The sequence below is a fragment of the Leucoraja erinacea genome, chromosome 32 (assembly GCF_028641065.1).
Source record: "Leucoraja erinacea ecotype New England chromosome 32, Leri_hhj_1, whole genome shotgun sequence".
Lineage (NCBI taxonomy): Eukaryota > Metazoa > Chordata > Chondrichthyes > Rajiformes > Rajidae > Leucoraja > Leucoraja erinaceus.
Window position 1 is genome coordinate 1,733,841 of NC_073408.1, and position 15,623 is coordinate 1,749,463.

The window sequence follows — 15,623 nt, forward strand, 5'->3', positions numbered from 1 at the left end:
TCATTATATATGACCCTACCTTCTCTCCTACCCCCCCCCCCCCCCCCCCCCCCCCCGCCACAAACCGACACGTGAGTTTTATTCGCAAGATAGCGAGTTGTATCCGCAATGGGTCTTAGAGTGATACAGGGTGGAAACAGGCCCTTCGGCCCGACTTGCCCACACCGGCCAACATGGCCCAGCTACACTAGTCCCACCTGCCTGCGCTTGGTCCATATCCCTCCAAACCTGCCCTATCCATGTACCTGTCCAAATGTCTCTTTGACGTTGTGATAGTCCCTGCCTCAACTACCTCCTCCGGCAGCTCGTCCCATACACCCACCCTGTGTGGAAAGAGTTACCCCTCGAAATGAACGAGAATGCCTTGGCCACAACCCGAATCTCAAAAGCATCCACAGAAACCCCTTCTTTCCACCACAGAACGGCGTTCATAAAGGTGAAGGCAGCTTATCCCCATTGCCAGCTGAGCAGTTATTTCCCAATGTAAGAGTCACAGTCTGTAGGATGAAGCTCCCGCCGTGAGCAGCAATGTAACACTCGCCAAAGTTACCGATGCACGTCATGTATTACAGTTTTGAAGGATCCTTTTATCGTTTCATGACCCCTCCCCTCCCCCATTTAAAAAAAAAACGTTCATTAGATCTCAAAGTGCCTACATTCTCAGAAAGAAGAACCATTTTTTGGTGGGTTGTGATTGTACCAGAGTCAAGGGTTTGATGGGGTTACTAATCTGTGTCTTCTGGGGAGAACAGAGTTGAGAAGGGGCAGATTTGGGGTCAATGGCAAAATGAAACAGTGGAAGATGAGAGAGGTTTTTGACATGGAAGGGAGGATGGTGGAACCACCCCCCAACATATTTATTGTGCATTCACAGCAGTATAGCCAGTGACGTCCTGTTTTAAGTGTTATCCATGCCCTAACCTAACAAAGGCAATGGCCAATATTTGTGGACTGAGTTTCCACAAATGGCCATGTGAAATGTGTGGACACTTTATGTGTGAGCTGCCGGTTGTGGCAGATTTGGTTGAATCTTTCGAAGGCGAGTTGGACACATTGGAACATGAGCAGCAGAGGCAACAGTGGAACGGTTGTCCTCTGAGGCCTGACCTGCCACATAATGGGATGAGGATCATAGCTGATCTCCAAGTGCAGGCTTGGCCCAACACCTCCACTCGGTTCGCAATAACCAACCTGATCTCCCGGTGGCACAGCACTTCAACTCCCCCTCCCATTCTGAATCCGACCTTTCTGTCCTGGGCCTCCTCCATGGCCAGAGTGAGTCCCACTGCAAATTGGAGGAACAGCACCTCATATTCCGCTTGGGTAGTTTGCACCCCAGCGGTATGAACATTGGCTTCTCCAATTTCAGGTAGTCCCTGCTTTCTCCCTCTTTCCCCTCCCCTTCCCAGCTCTCCCACAGCCCACTGTCTCCACCTCTTCCTTTCTTCTTCCTGCCCGGCCTACCCCCACATCAGTCTGAAGAAGGGTCTCGACCCGAAACGTTGTCTATTTCCTTCGCTCCACAGATGCTGCCTCACCTGCTGAGTTTCTCCAGCATTTTTGTCTATCTTTGATCTTTTATCTCAGTCAGTTCAGTTTATTGTCACGTGTACCAAGGTACAGTGAAAAGCTTTTTGTTGCATGCTAACCAGTCAGCAGAAAGACTGGATTACAATCAACGCATGTACAGTGTATAGATACATGATAATGAGGTAACGTTTAGTGCAAAGTAAAGTCAGATCTAGGATAGTCCGAGATCCACCAATGAAGTAGATAGTAGTTCTCTACTGTGTTTAAGAGGAACTGCAGATGCTGGAAAATCGAACGTAGACAAAAATGCTGGAGAAACCCACATGGTTTTGGCCCAAAACGTTGCCTATTTCCCTCGCTCCATAGATGCTGCTGCACCCGCTGAGTTTCCCCAGCATTTTTGTCTATCTTAGTAGTTCACCACTGCTCTCTGGTTGTGGTAGGATGGTTTGGTCGTCTGATAACAGCTGGGAAGAAACTGTCCCTGAATCTGGAGGTGTGAGTTTTCACACTTCTGTACCTTTTGCCTGATGGGAGAGGGGAGAAGAGGGAGTGGCCAGGGCGTGACTGGTCCTTGATGCTGCTGCTGGCCTTGCCGAGGCAGACAGAGTGAGGTGTAGATGGAATCAATGGAAGTGAGGTTGGTTTGTGTGATGGCCTGGGCTGTGTCCACAATGTTGCTGCACAAACCCCAAACACCCTCCATCCATTTTACATTGAAAAAGGGAATCTCAGAGCTGCACGAGTGAGACTAATGGCAACACCTTTTAAAGTGGACACGGTCTCCAAAGTCTCTGTGCAGGAAGGAACTGCAGATGCTGGTTTTCGCCGAAGATGAGATGCAAAAAGCTGGAGTAACTCGGCGCGTCAGACAAGATCTCTGGAGAGAAGGAATGGGTGACGTTTCGGGTTGAGACGCTTCTATCTGAAACGTCACCCATTCCTTCTCTCCAGAGATGCTGCCTGACCCGCTGAGTAACAACAGCGTGTTGGGTTTATCTCAAGTCTGCTCTGTAAAGTTGTACAGAAATAAATGTATTTTTATTATGCGGTTCATGCAGCTACAGTTACTGATACATGTGTTTACATTTTGTCCATGTTTACTATTTGTCAAGTTAAAGCCACTAGTCTTGCGTGCACACGTACACACACACACACACACGTACACACACACACACACGTACGTACACACACGTACACACACACACACGTGTACACGTACACACACGTACACACGTACACACACGTACACGTACACACACGTACACGTACACACACGTACACACACGTACACGTACACACACGTACACGTACACACACGTACACGTACACACACGTACACGTACACACACACGTACACGTACACACACACGTACACACACACACACACACGTACACACACACACGTACACACACACACACGTACACACACACACACACACACACACACACACACACGTACACACACACACGTACACACACACACGTACACACACACACACACGTACACACACACACACACACACACACACACACACACACACAAGATAAAAGCTGCATCAGTGTATCACAGTGCCCAACCTTGCATCTTCGCAACTTGCGATTTCATTTCAATGGTCAGTGTGATGGGAATTGTGTGTTGCCTGATGTTAATGTGTCTGACCTTCAGGATTTGCAATTTATCACCAGAGAATGATCTTGCTCTTTTGCATTGTTTACACGCCGTTACTGAGTGCATTCCAAAACGGTCTGGAATATTCTGAAACGTTGGCAGAATTGGCTGCTTTGTGGTTCAGCAGAGTTTGCATGGCTGTTGCGTTTCACACCAGGGGCGTGCCCCCTGATTGCTGGCAGAGATTTTCCTGACGTGTGTTTAGGTCGAATTTAATTCGCCCATCCCCACCTCTGCTCCGTGCCGTCCCGTCCCGGTTCATGAAGGCTGAGGTGTCGTCTCTGACAACGAGTGGGGAATAAATTCATAAGTGACATGAGCAGAATTAGGCCATTCGGCCCATCAAGTCTACTCCACCATTCAGTCATGGCTGATCTATCTCTCCCATTCTCCTGCCCTCTCCCCCATAACCCGTTGGCATGTGGCACACTGCGATGAAGTGGGTGGTAAACGAAGTTGGTTCAAGTCTCACTCCAGGCTAAACTGACCCACCCACAGAGTGCCGATCTGCCCTTATCACCAGCTCTCAGGTGTGATTTTAATCTGCCCATATTTGTTTATCAAATAACTTCACTAAGCCAGTTGAGATGATTATCACGGAGGTGACCATGGGACATCGGTGTGTGAACATTGATATCCTCCACCTGCAACCGGCTTTCTGAACAGTTTCGCTGGCAAATGTGCTTTGGGTCCCGAGGTTGTGAGATGCATGGTTTAACTGCAAGTGGTTTATTCTACTGTTTGAGAGGGAGGGGTATTTTGTGCTATCATTTGGCTCAATGGCTCTGTTACATAGAAACATAGAAAAGAGGTGCAGCAGTAGGCCCTTCGGCCCTTCGAGCCTGCACCGCCATTCAATATGATCATGGCTGATCATCCAACTCAGTATCCTGTACCTGCCTTCTCTCCATACCCCCTGATCCCTTTAGCCACAAGGGCCACATCTAACTCCCTCTTAAATATAGCCAATGAGCTGTGGCCTCAACTACCTTCTGTGGCAAAGAATTCCACAGATTCAACCCGCTGAGTTTCTCCAGCATTTTTGTGTACCTTCGATTTTCCTTCTTAACCAAGTTTCCCACTGACTGTTTGAAATCCCTGGCCAATGAACTGACCTCAACTATTTTCTGTGGCAGAGAATAATTCCACAGATTCACCACTCTCTGTGTGGGGGGAAAAAAAAAAATTCTCATCTCGGTCCTAAAAGACTTCCCCCTTATCCTTAAACTGTTCTTTTCTTCTTGCATGTGGCGTGCACAGCCTATAGTTGTAGGACAACTTGTTCTATTTGATCTTACTTGATTGTGCATGCTGGGTTGATTGCATTTGTCGAAACAGGGTGGAGCAGGTGAAGGTTGCAATCTCTCACCCCCATGGGTCAGGGTCCCAGAGCTCCTGGTGTCCTGCACTACTTCACCCCAGCATCGGGCAGCTCGGCATTCTCTGCCCCTGTATAACAGCTCAAGGTAAAATCTATAAATGTGCTCTGACTGCTGGGTGCTTTTTGCAATCGAGTGACTGGTACGTGATAGAGACTTTACAATGGTGGGGCCTGAGATATCAATGGCATGGCTGTTGTTACTCTGAGACCACATTAATATTCTCTATACATGTTCTGGCCATAGAATGTTCTGCTAGTCGGTTGCAGACTAATTGCAACAGATATACCTCAGCTCTGTTTAATCTTGCTGCGTGAATGATATCTCTCTCTCTTAGTGCCCTGTCCACCATCTGCAAGTCCAAAACCAAACATAGATGACTCGATAAAATTAAAATGCACAATTTGAGAAACTAGGGGCGGCATGGTGGTGCAGCAGTAGAGTCGCTGCTGTACAGTGCCAGAGGCCCAGGTTCCAACCTGATTACGGGTGCTGTCTGTACAGAGTTTGTATGTTCTCCCTGTGACCGCGTGGGTTTTCTCCTGGTGCTCCAGTTTCCTCCCGCCCTCCAAAGACGTGCTACGGGTTTGTTCGGTAAAGATTGTAAATTGTCCCCAGTGTGTGTGTGTGTGGGATAGTGTTAATGTGCAGGGATCAATGGCCAGTGTGGACTCAGTGGGCTGAAGGGCATGTTTCCATTCTGTACCACTAAACTGAATTGAGGGTGTTTGCTCATATAGGAAGGAACTGCAGATGCTGGTTTAAACCGAAGATGGACACAAAAAGCTGCAGTAACTCAGCGGGACAGGCAGCATCTCTGGAGAAAAGGAATAGGTGACATTTCGGGTCGAGTTCCTTCTTCAGACTGAGAGACGGGGAGAGGGAAACGAGAGATATAGACTGCGATGTAGATAGATCGGTGTTTGCCGGTGTTGGGATCAAACAGAAATAAAAGTGTTGTCTGCCAGGTGACCAGCAGACAGGGTTTGGTGCTCGAGCTGGGATTCTGTGTATGTGGAGGGGGAGTTTTGAGCCAGGAATGAGAGAGGAACTCAATCGACATATTATTGTTTTGCTTTGAGATTTCTGGTCCCTTGGTCAATCGAAGAACTTAGTGATAATCCCAGCAACTCTTGGCACAAAATAATAAAATCTTGGCACAAAGTGCTGGAGTAATGCCCCTGTCCCACTTAGGAAACCTGAACGGAAATCTCTGGTGACCTTGCGTCCCACCTTGAGAAGTCAGAGATGCAGTGGGGTGGAAACAGAGAAGCAATGTTCTGGACTGGGGACCACTGGAAGAATCACCAGCATTAAAGCTGATTCAGAAAGTAATTATTTTTGCTTGATGACTCATGGAATTCTGGAAATCTCTTCCTCAAAAACCTGTGCGTTTTGGATCAATGGAGGGTTTTAGGAATTGTGATGTTCTTGCAGGCTATTAAACACGGCAACCTCCAATAAGCTCTGAACCACATGGACTATTATTGGTAATGTTGCACTAATATTGTTTGTGTGTGTGCATGTCTGTGGATAGGGCGGGGGATGGGGGGGGGAAAAGGCGCAAATTAATAATATTAAGGGGGGGGGGGTTAATGTGTGCGTGTGATGCCGCAGGCCGTGTCCGCTCCCCGCAACCGCACATTGAGGGGATGGGACCCAACGGGTCCTACTTAGTCTAGTATATAATATATGTATGTGTGTGTGTGTGTATGTGTGTGTGTGTATATGTGTGTGTGTATATAGACTTCGGGAGAGGAATGGAGAGCAGGGGAGAGACAAGACTTTGCCTTCCATCACAGTGAGGAGGAGATTCACTGTGATGGATGTTTGTGTAAATTATGTTGGTGTGTGTCTTGGTTCTTTTCTTGTATGACTGCAGAAACCAAATTTTGTTTGAACTTCATGTGAGGTTCAAATGACAAATAAACGGTATTGTATTGTATTGTGTGTGTGTGGGTGTGTGTATATTGTGTGGGTGTGTGTGTATGAATATGTATACTGAACTTTTTTCTCATTTATTATAATGTTTACAGAGTTATTAGTACTCTGTAAACATTATAATAAATGAGAAAAAAGTTCAGTATACATATTCATACACACTCACACACACACACACATATATATATTGTGTTGTGCTGTTGCAAGTAAGAATGTCATTGTTCTAGCTGGGACAGATGACAATGAAACACTCTGGACTCTTGACCTTTGATACAGTTCCAGCAAAGGTTTATATCAGTCTTCCTCCCAACTTCTCCTTTCACAGACATCTTTATTCCACAGTTTCGTGCAATCAACCATTCTTGCGATTATCACTGACCTTAATGAGTTCTTGACCATGTGTGTAGGAAAGAACTGCAGATGCTGGTTTAAATCGAAGATAGACACAAAATGCTGGAGTAACTCAGTGGGACAGGCAGCATCTCTGGAGAGAAGGAATGGGTGACATTTCGGGTCTCAATCCGAAACATCACCCATTCCTTCTCTTCAGAGGTGCTGCCTGTCCCGCTGAGTTACTCCAGCATTTTGTGTCTATCTTTAAGTTCTTGACCATGCTTTCCTGTGAAGGTTACCCATTTTATCTACAACATTTTGCAATCAAAATGTGTTCCAATTGTTGCGCTCTTCCTTCTTGGCAGCTTGTACATTCCTCTCTAAGTCTACAAGCTGTTAAAATCCAGTCTTGATATGATTGAAACCCCTCGATATTGTCTCATCATTTTATCCAGTATAAACATTTGTTTAATAAAAACAACTCTGTTCCCCAAAACTCATTGTTACACAGAGAGCTGACCTTCAGTTGCAGTAGATTTGTATCCAGTGTCGAGTATTCTGAGGAGCAGCGGATAAATTGTACATTTGTTGCGAGGGCTAGATATGTGTTTGCTGACTTTTGCAGAGTTGTGAGTCTGCAGTGGACATGAGGCCAGGGGCGGCCCCTGAATGGGGAAATCCTGTTTCCAAGCCTCTGACGCCAGGCACTTTCTGTACTTCCTAGTTTCAAAACAACAGTGTTGAAAATATTATTTTAACCAAAAAAGCTCTTTGAAACTGACTCTGCCCAACAAAACCCTCAGTCGGCTCCCATCCATGACTTCCCTATCTCCCACCCCAACTATTACTGTCCATAGATTGTTGGTCTTTCTCCAAAACCTGGCCATCCAAAATACCTAAGAAAGAACTGCAGATGCTGGTAAAATCGAAGGTAGACACAGAATGCTGGAGGAACTCAGCGGGTGAGGCAGCATCGATGGAGAGAAGGAATTGGCGACCTTTCGGGTCGAGACCCTTCTTCAGAGTGGTGAATCTCTGGAACTCTCTGCCACAGAGGGTAGTTGAGGCCAGTTCATTGGCTATATTTAAGAGGGAGTTAGATGTGGTCCTTGTGGCTAAGGGGATCAGGGGGTATGGAGAGAAGGCAGGTACGGGATACTGAGTTGGATGATCAGCCATGATCATATTGAATGGCAGTGCAGGCTCGAAGGGCCGAATGGCCTACTCCTGCACCTAATTTCTATGTTTCTATGTTTCAGACTGATGTCAGGGGAGGGGGCGGGCTCCAATTCCTTCTCTCCATAGATGCTGCCTCACCCGCTTAGTTTCTCCATCCAAAATGCTATTGCCCTCCGACCCACCCATCTAAGCTGTTGCTGGATGACCTAATTGGTTGTATGTTAAGTTTGAACGTTCTTGGAGTTGAATTAGGCCATTCGGCCCATCAAGTCCATACTATTGTGGCTGATCTATCTTTCCCTCTCAACCCCATTCGCCTGTCCTCCCATATAACCCGAACAGTAATACAGTTATCACCGTTCCTTAATTGGCACACTTGGCAATAAAAGACCTTTGAAACCTTTAACACCAGGCTGGGTTGAAGGGGGTTCATTCTGTACTATGTGCCTCTCTGACTTGTAAAGGCAGCGGGTAGCTATCTTTATTAAATACACAATGTAATAATGCATTGTTGGTGACCATGAAGGAAACAAAAATAATTGACTGTTAGCATTTGTTTTAAAATTTAATTGCTGTTGCCATAATTTTGATGTGATTGGCATTAGTAGAATTAGGAGACTATGTGACAATGATCTAGGTAGGAATTAAACTAGGCGGGCTGCCATTTAATAAAAGACTAAATTAACTACTGTGCTTTTATACCATCTGTCCTGGAGTCAAACAGTGGCCATGGTATCTTAGCTTCTGCAACTAAAAGGCTCTCAAGTAAATGATAGGTAGACAAAAATGCTGGAGAAAGTCAGCGGGGTGCAGCAGCATCTATGGAGCGAAGGAAATAGGCAACGTTTCGTGCCGAAACCCTGAAGGAAATAGGCAACGTTTCGGGCCGAAACCCTGAAGGAAATAGGCAACGTTTCGGGCCGAAACCCGGAAGGGTTTCGGGCCAAAACGTTGCCTATTTCCTTCGCTCCATGGATGCTGCTGCACCCGCTGTGTTTCTCCAGCATTTTTGAGTCCCTTCGATTTTCCAGCATCTGCAGTTCCTTCTTAAACACCTAGTAAATGATATCTGGAAGTATTGGTAATGCATCTTGGATTTAAGGGTCAGAGTGATAGTTCACAGCTGCATGAAAGGAAGTGGTTTTATATTTAAAATATAACAGATATTTAAAAGCCTGAAACGAGCAAGCCTGTGGCTTTGTATTTTGGTAACCTTCCCCAGTCCTACATCCTGGATCTCTTTTGTCAAATGCCCAGGCTATTTATTCCCTGTTCCATAAAATAAAAGCTGGTCATCTGTTGTCTTTGCCATCTTTAAGTTGGTGGGATATTCATGCACCCAAGTTGGCCCTTTCATTTGCAGTGGCGACTATATTTTAGAGATATGGTATTGATTATATAGCAGCTCGTGATGTAAAAGTCACAATAGCAGCGAAACAGAATGTTGTTAATTGTATATTGGCATCTTTCCCACATTGCAATGGTGACTCGGAACAGCTGCTTTACCAACCAGAGCCTGGAGAATATTATTACATATACAAGCATTGAACCAACAAGTCCTGAGAAACCCAAGTAGGAGCATCTAAAATCCAGAGTGTATCTCGTGTATTGACAAAACAAGTTTGCGATTACATCGTTTTCAAGGCAGCAAGAAAGGCAAGTTTGTATTAATCTGGAGAATATGATCAGCCATGACCATATTGAATGGCGGTGCAGGCTCGAAGGGCCGAATGGCCTCTACTCCTGCACCTAATTTCTATGTTTCTATGAAAAGGAATGGTGCATTTTTGGGTCGAGACCCTCTCCAGAACCGAAACGTCACCCATTCCTTCTCTCCAGAGATGCTGCCTGTCCCGCTGAGTTACTCCAGCATTTTGTGCTGTTTAGAAGGTCACTTCCATGGTTTCACCAGATCAACGCAAACTTGCTGTTTTGAAAATGATGTATCAAAAACTAGTGTTGACAACACAGGAGTTGCACTCGGGATTTTGAAAGTTTGGGGAGACGGAGGGGGGGGGAAAGAGTGGGAACCTGACCTGAAGCGTGGAGTCCATAATGGCCTTTAACAAGCTGGGGAAGATGGACACAAAGTGCCGGAGTAACTCAGCGGGTCAGCACCTATTCCTATTCTCCAGAGATTGCTGCCTTACCCGCTGACTTACTCCAGCATTGTGGGTCTCTCTGCTGCCGTTCAGTCAGTCATTGTCTGTATGTTCATTCGATGACGGGGAGAGAGATCTGCTGGCTCCATCACCAGTCCCCCCCCCCCCCCCCCCCCCCCCCCCGCTGGATTGCATGTATTACCTCCACAGCACTGTTGGATTGCATGTATTACTCTGGCAACAGAGATTATTTCATCGCTCTCAACTCCTTTGATAAAGTCACTTGTCTGTGAGCTTTTTGTGTCTATCTTCAGTTTTACTGTGCAGTGACTGCTTTGTGCAGTGGCTTCATGCTCATAGATGGATCGAGGCTTTCAAGTTTAATTCATTTGATTATTTCATCGCTCTCAACTCCTTTTGATAAAGTCACCTGTCCCAATATCTGCTGCCTGAACCAGTGAGATACTCCAGCTTTTTGTGTCTATCTTCAGTTTAAACCCGCATCTGCAGTTCCTTTCTACATACTTTACAGAAGACTGCTGGTTGCTGCAGGAGACTTTGTTTGTGTTTTCATTGATGTTGTGGGAACATTCCAGGAGGATAATTTCAGGGATTAAATAAAAAGATATATATACACTTGCAGGCAGAAGAGTGTGGTGGGTGTGTGGAACGAGCTGCCAGAGGATGTAGTTGAGGCTGGGACAATCCCAACGTTTAAGAAACAGGTAGACAGGTACATGGATGGATAGGACAGGTTTGGAGGGAAATGGACCAAACGCGGGCAGCGTGGGACTAGTGTAGCTGGGACATGCTGGCAAGTGTGGGAAAGTTGGGCTGTGGGGCTTGTCTCCACACTGTGTCACTCCATGATTAGTTTAATTTGGCACCAGGTTCAGCATGAGTGTTGTGGGCCGAAGGGCCTGTTCATGTGCTAGGCTATCTGTACTCAGCCGATCCAGTCACGAGAGGCTGCCTTTTAGTTTGCGTGGATTTCTTTTTTTTGGGTGGGGAAATCTGTTATTTAAAACGTATACTCAGCTGGTTACGTCTCTCTGTTTATTTCCCCCACCCACCTATCTTGCTAGTTCAGGATAAATGTGGCCGGGCCGACTTCCTTGCAAGCCATTGAGTGGCGTTCAGCTGTGCATCCTGTTTGCATTGTGTATGAGAATCCTCCATCCATTCCCCTCCCCAGTGGCCATGTAACTGACTGCTCACTGTACACGCAGCACTGAGCGGACATGAGCCTGAACATGGAATAACAGTGTACACTCGCTTCCTACCTCCATGTAAAACCTTACAATAGCTGCAGTATGTTCATGCTGAGAAACCCAGACATCCTCTGCCTCCCCAGATGTCTTAAGTTGCAGCAATTAATTTGGGGGGGGTGAGTGCAGAGGTTACGTGAAATGTGCTACATTTTATTGCAAATACTTGTCATGGTTGAATTTCAATTTGTCAAAATTAAAGGAATAAACTTGAGGAGAGGCACAGTGGTGCAGCGGCAGAGACCCAGGTTCGATCCTGACTACGGGTGCTGTCTGCACGGAGTTTGCACGTTCTCCTTGTGACTGCATGGGTTTCCTCCGGGTACTCCCGGGCAGGTTTGTAGTTTAATTGTCTTCTGTAAATTGTTCGTGGTGTGTAGGATAGAACTAGTGTGATGGTTGGTTGGGCCGAAGGGCCTGTTTCTGCGCTGTATCTAACCTAACCGAAAGTCGGTACCAGTGTTAATCTTTTTTTACACGCATTCAGCCTGTTGAACAGAGGACAATTTTGTGCGTCTGTTTTCGAATTGTCCCATTCTGTTGGGGGGGCGGAGGGCAGATAAACACTCCGCAAATTGCCTTACAGACATTCATAACTAATGATGGGCTTCTGAATGGCAGTCATTGTTTGAAGGCACAGGATTGCAGGAGCAGTTTGTATTTGGCACAATCAGACAAACGCCAGTGGTACAAATGACCAGACATTTGGAGATGCAGACTGGGTGATAAGTTTTCGCAGCAGAGAACTTTGGCCAGTTTTTCACACCTCACACCTCCTTACCTATGTATCTCCATCTCCCAGCCTGAAGAAGGGTGATGTCTCGACCCGAAACATCACCCATTCCTTCTCTCCAGCGATGCTGCCTATCCCGCTGAGTTACTCCTGAATTCTGTGTCTATCTTCAATGTGGTGAGTGATGGCCAGTTGTGGAGGGAGCTGTCGAGCTACCCAGGCAGTTCTGCTACATATTTGTGTGCAGCCTTGAATGTCAAGCGACGAGCGTTTTTTATCGTCCTACAGCCTGGAGAGGAATAATAAAATTCTCACTTGTACAATGAACAAAAAGTTCAATAAATAAGTAACAAAAATGATAAAGTGCAAAAAATAAAACCAGGCTCAAAGTCGCTCGCAACCCAGGCAGTTTGTAGTTTGGAACTTAGTTGGCATTCGCATTGTTCAATAGGGAAGAAACTGTTCCTGAACCTGGGCCATGATCCGGGAGCGTTGACTTTTTTTTCATTTTTCTTCTTTAGTTTAGGGGGGGTTTTATTTTTTCTCTATTTTCTCTTTTTCTTTTTCTCTTTTTGTTTTTATACATATAAGTTCTGTTTTAAACACTTGACTATATTTACATAGGGACCGGGGTGGTCTATATTCGATGTGTATGTCGACACTGTACTCGTATTTCAAATCAAATCAAATCAACCTTTATTGTCATCTTGCAAGCAACAGTTGTACAGTGCAAAATGAAAAGACGTTTCCCAGTGAATAGCGGAGCATCGCACATGAAATTTAAACATTTCCCACATAATAACACTAAAAACAATCCAGTCCCTGATGGAACAGTATAAATAGTTAAAAGCAGGTAAAACACAATGTTAAAATACAATAAACCAATCATAAAAATGTCCGGGGCAGATTTGAGTTTTTAACGTTTTGACTGTGAGTAAAAGTGACTGTTTAGCAGCCTCAAGCCTGTGGTTATTAGCAGTCTTGTAGTCCGGGCTTTGATGATGCTTCGAATCTCTTGCCTGATGGCAAAAAAAAGTTTGTCCTTAGCAAACAGCGGCTCTGGAACAGTTCTTGTACGAGGTTATTTAGGTTATACCTGCCATTAGGTTATACCTGCCATTAATGTCACCCTGATCCCTATGTATCAATATCATTGTTATGTTAATCATCATTTTTTTGTTTTTACTTTTGAAAAAAACTAATAAAAAGATTAAAAAAAAAAGAAAGACGTATTCACGGGATGCAGTTATAAGTAATAGGGGCAGATTTAGGGATTCGGCCCATTAAGTCTATTCCGCCATTCAATCATGGCTGATCTATTCCCATTCTCCTGCCTTCTCCCCATAACCCCCGACACCCCGTACTCATCATGAATCTGCTTACCTCCTCTTTAAAAATATCCAACAAATTGGCCTCCACAGCTGTCTGTGGCAAAGAATTTCACAGATTCACCACCCTCTAACTAAAGAAATTCCTCGTCACCTAAAGGTACATCCTTTTATTCTGAAGCTGTGCCCTCTGGCCCTAAACTCTCCCATTAGTGTAAACATCCTCTTCTGGATGCGAGCATTGCTGACATTTTAACTTAATGCCCTTAAAGTGATCGGGGAATTCCACCAGTCACAGGTTTTCTATTTAAATGCAACTTTGTTCTTTTTATCCCTTGCTTCAAAACACAGCGATAGAAGAAGTGAAATCTGCCTCCGCATCACACTCAATTATCCCAGTTATATTTAGTGATCACGAGCATTGGCCAGTGGTATCTGTAATAATTAGATGTTTAGTGTAGAGACACAGCGCAGAAACAGGCCCTTCGGCCCACCGAGTCTGTGCCGACCAGCGATTGCCCCGTGTGCTAGTTCCATCCTACAAACCTGCAAACATTAACCTACAAACCTGCATGCCTTTGCAATGTGAGAGGAAACTGGAGAAAACCCCACACTGTCACAGGGAGAAAGTACAAAGTCCATGCAAACCGCTCCCGTTTTCAGGATCGTACCTGCGATTCTTGTATTGTATTGTATATAGTATATCTTTATTGTCATTTTCCTGAGTACTCACATACCAAGAGGAAACAAAAAAACGTTGCTCAACCAGTGTCCATTCAGTGCGCATTAAAAATAAATAGAAATAAAAATACATATATCATGAACAAATTAAACACTCTACTCTCTACTAAACATCAACAGGCGTTCCGATCAGCAGCGGCACGACAGTGGCTCTGCTGCAGTGTGTCCAGGTTGGTGTTTGGTGCGCGATACTTTGGCAGGGGGCAAAGTCCGTTTATCAGTCTTATAGCCTGCGGGAAGAAGCTGAGGAGCATCCTGCTGGTTTTGCAGCTAATGCTCCTGTACCTCTTCCCAGATGGCAAGATGGAGAATATGTGATGCGATGGGTGGTAGGGGTCTTTGATGATGGAGATGGCTCTGCTGATACATCTCTTCCTGTTTGAAAGCAGCAACTCTACCGCTGAGCCTCCGTGCCTTAAAGAAAAGGAGCTTATTCTAAGTAAGTGTGAGGAGATGCACATTGGGAGGTCGAATGTATGGGGGGAAATATAAAATTAATAGCACCAGAGACCCAGGTTCGATTCTGACTACGGGTGCTATCTGTGTGGAGTTTGTATTTTTCTCCACGTGACTGCGTGGGATTACTCCGGGTGCTCCGGTTTCCTCCCACGCTCTTAAGAAGTACAGGTTTGTTGGTTAATGGGCTTCGGTAAAGATTGTAAAATATACCCTGTGCGGGGATCGCTGACTAGCACGGACTCGGTGGGCCGAAGGGCCTGTTTCTGCGCTGTGTCTCTAAACTAAACGAAAACCTTTAACAGCAGTGATGTACAGAGCGATCTTGTGGTCCAAGTCCATAACTCCCTGGAAGTGGCATCACAAGAAGATGGGAGTGGTCAAGAAGGAATATGAAGTGCTTGCTCTCGTTGGTCGTGGCATTGAGTATCAGGGGCAGGACGTCTTGAAGCAGGTACACAAAAAAGCTGGAGAAACTCAGCGGGTGCAGCAGCATCTATGGAGTGAAGGAAATAGGCAACGTTTCGGCCCAAAACGTTGCCTATTTCCTTCAGGGTTTCGGCCCGAAACGTTGCCTATTTCCTTCAGGGTTTTGGCCCAAAACGTTGCCTATTTCCTTCAGTGTTTCGGCCCGAAATGTTGCCTATTTCCTTCAGGGTTTCGGCCCGAAACGTTGACTATTTCCTTCAGGGTTTCGGCCCGAAACGTTGCCTATTTCCTTCGCTCCATAGATGCTGCTGCACCCGCTGAGTTTCTCCAGCTTTTTTTGTGTACCTTCGATTTTCCAGCATCTGCAGTTCCTTCTTAAAGTCTTGATGCAGGTAGATCGCATTTGGGCCATTCTGTCCACCCCACATTTGTGGGAAGCACTTCTCAGTTTTCCTGTTAAACAACGTGGCTGTAAGCTTGAGGTCATCTTTCCTTGTTCCTGATTTCTACTCCCCTCGAGCAGATCCATTTG

The 15,623-nt window shown here is 45.7% G+C and overlaps 1 protein-coding gene across 2 annotated transcripts in view; it reads left to right on the top strand.

The window, feature by feature from the left end:
* Window positions 1–15,623, top strand: part of LOC129712266 (ubiquitin-associated and SH3 domain-containing protein B-like) — a 99,240-nt gene that overhangs the window by 1,096 nt on the left and 82,521 nt on the right. The window lies entirely within an intron of this gene.